The sequence below is a fragment of the Ovis aries genome, chromosome 1, assembly GCF_016772045.2.
Source record: "Ovis aries strain OAR_USU_Benz2616 breed Rambouillet chromosome 1, ARS-UI_Ramb_v3.0, whole genome shotgun sequence".
NCBI classification, from domain to species: Eukaryota; Metazoa; Chordata; class Mammalia; order Artiodactyla; family Bovidae; genus Ovis; species Ovis aries.
The window spans coordinates 268,212,683-268,215,816 of record NC_056054.1 but is presented as its reverse complement, the minus strand read 5'-3'; the positions used below and the strand labels follow the sequence as shown (position 1 = coordinate 268,215,816).

General features: G+C 41.9%; 1 non-coding gene across 1 annotated transcript; it reads left to right on the top strand.

Annotated features, from left to right (window-relative positions):
- Positions 1-2,711: 2,711 nt before the first annotated feature.
- TRNAW-CCA (transfer RNA tryptophan (anticodon CCA)) lies at positions 2,712-2,783 on the top strand. Its single transcript has one exon. It is a non-coding gene; the product is annotated as a tRNA-Trp (tRNA).
- The last annotated feature ends 351 nt before the right edge of the window (positions 2,784-3,134 follow it).

The following is a 3,134-nucleotide window of genomic DNA, read 5'->3' as shown; positions in this document are numbered from 1 at the left end:
GCTGAACAACAGCATTTTGACTCAGTGTGTCTGGGTGCTCAGACGCTCAGGTGTGTCTGATTGTTTGGGACTCTATGGACTGTAGTCCACCAGCACCTTCTGCCCATGGAATTCTCCAGGCAAGAATATTGCCATTTCCTTCTCCAGGGGATCTTCTTGACCCAGGGATCAAACCTGAGTCTCTTGCATCTCCTGCGTTGACAGGCAGATTCTTTACCACTGTGCCACCAGGGAAACCCAATTTGACTCAGTTCATTTGGAAAAAAACTGGCTTCACTCATAGAAGCAAAGTGAACGTGTTATCGGTGAGCTGCCCTCCCTTTCAGTAGGCTACAGAAGCTTCTTCCTGCTCCCTGCTTGTGTGTTGCTTCCCACTTCACCACCCTCCCCTAAGAATCTACCCCACCCGTTCTGCCAGAAGCCTAAGCTCATTACCTGCACAAATGAATTTTAAATCCATCTTAAATGTCGTTTCCATTTTGTGAGATAGAGCCAGCAGGCTGACATCACAAGAGTGGAGGAAGGTTCCTTTTTACCCCATCCATCCCTGAATTTTCAAGTAATGGGGTCTCCTTTAGGCAATTACACTGTGAAAATAGCATGTGTGACCGTCCATGCAGCCTTTACACCGTCCCCATGTCATGCTCTATCAACACCATCCCCTGCCAAGGCCATATGTCTGCCTGCCTCTCCCAGTCTATGTCTTTTCCTTGGCCAAACAAACTTCTTACAGGTCTCTTTGATCATTTTCCATTTCCATGCCAGAAATAAACCTTGTTATCCTCTGTGTCTGGAACATCCTCCCACTTTCCAAACCATATTGTTTTTCATTTCTGCATTGATTTCAAAATCTTCCTCCTTCAGGTGGGTTTAAATGTGATGTCATGACATCACAACCCTTATTCTTCATTAAGATGGTGGTTTTTAAAAGCACATTGCTTGATTTTGAAAACACCCAAGAGTCAAACCGTTGACTGCTACCTGTGCCCTGGACCAGGCACATGAAATTAGATTACAAAGCCTAATTATGGGCAAACAAAACACATCTCCAGAAATTCCTGGGTCTTTTTTTTTTTTTTAATTGGAATGGCTCTGGGTAAGCCAACCTATCTGGCAGGCAATGATTTGTAGTAAAAGTATTTGAAGGACCTGTGTAAGATCTCTCCCAGGTGAATGAAGTAAGAAAAATATAGGATGGATTGCCCCAGCATTCCCAGGAAGATATGAGGCACATTAATATTATTTTTTCTTTTAGCTTCAGGAATCTCATATTTCATTTGAATTATTTTTAAAAAAAAGTTTGGTTCACCGGATGGGTTGATTAAGTAAGTGTTCTCTACTTAAATAGTGAAAATAAATATCAAGAGAATAATCACACATGCCAAGTGTGTTCAGTGAAGCAATATGTGTAGGCAGAATTGGAAAGAGTGACACAGTGATTATCTGTGCATAACTTGGTCATAATATCATCACTGTCTAGACTACTAGTCAATTAACATCCAGACATACTATAGCTCAGATTGAGGAAGGCCATTAAAAAATGAAAGATAGAATTGGCCTCTTTGGGAAAGAAAGATCTAGCTCATATTTTTCTAGAGAGTTACTCATTGGAATATAACTTTGGACTGAGATATGCTTTTAGGTTCAGCTTCCTTTTATGAATCTCTGATTGACCCCCATGTTCTCAACTGTCAACAATGACAACTGTATCTTTCAATCAGCTGGTTTAATAATTTTATATGTATTTAGTGCAAACACATTTGTTCGAGGTGATAATTAACTCCGGTTTGCACCTCTTCAAGCTTCTCCACCTATTTTGATTTAAAGGGCAGATTTCAGTATTTAAGGAAATATCAGTGTTGTAATGGAAGTTTCTGATGCGGAAGACAGCATGACCCCAACATCCTCAGCACAATCTAACAGGGATATCTATAAGAAAACAACTGCATGTCTTCAAGTGATCGTATGCCCTTCTGTCTAAGGGAAATTTATGTCATCAGTTCAAAGAATGGCAGAGGTGCTGTGTGCTCACAAATTCCCAATTCTTTGCTCTTCTGCTGTAATAGCTAGACTACATTTCCCAGTCCCCTTTGTTATTGGGCGGTGTCACGTGATTGAGTTCTGACCAATGAAATGTGAGCAGAATTAAAAGTATGGTGTTTCTAAATCTGGCCCTTAAGACCCACCACCTAATTCTCCATGCTCTCTCTCTCCCCTCGTCTACTGTCTGTTGTGAATAAGAGCTACAAAGCCCTAGGTAAGGGCAGATTCAGAAAAAATGAAGCCACAGTAGCAAGTCAACACTGGAAGAAGGCCGTGCCACCTGGAAGTCTTGCGTTTATTCATGGCCCGAGTGAGAAATAGAATTTAAGTCATTAAGACTTTTGGTTTGTTATAGCAATTTGTTAAAGCAATTTTGGTTTGTTATAGAATTCTGTTTGTTATAGCAGATAGCCCACAGTAAACAGTGCATTTAGCTGTCACAACAGCTATTTATTGTGTGCTAAAATCTAAAATAACTCTCAGATGTACCTAAGGCAGCTGAAGCATATTTTCAGATGTTTCAGGAACTGCATCCAATGTGGTCACTCTCTACATGGCTGCATCCCATGTAATTAACATGTTCCCAGAAGACTGTCTATTGGTTTTCAGTACCCAAACATCATAGAACATATCTTTCAATATAACATTAATACTTATATCCCAGGGCTTCCCTGGTGGCTCAGAGGTTAAAGCGTCTGCCTCCAATGCAGGAGACCTAGGTTCGATCCCTGGGTCGGGAAGATCCCCTGGAGAAGGAAATGGCACCCCACTCCAGTATTCTTGCCTGGAGAATCCCATGGACGGAGGAGCCTGGTAGGCTACAGTCCACGGGGTCGCAAAGAGTCGGACACGACTGAGCGACTTCACCTACAAGGTCAACACAATACCCAGTCTACTAATGAGAAAAGATCAGACAAAGTCAGATGGAGGGACAGCCTACAAACTACCTGACCAATACTCCTCCAAATTGTCAAGGTCATCAAAAACGAGGAGAGTCTGAGAAGCTTTCAAGACCAGGGGAGCCTGAAGAAACATCATGGCTCCATGTATTGTGATATCCCGATGGTATCCTAGGACAGAAAAGGACATCA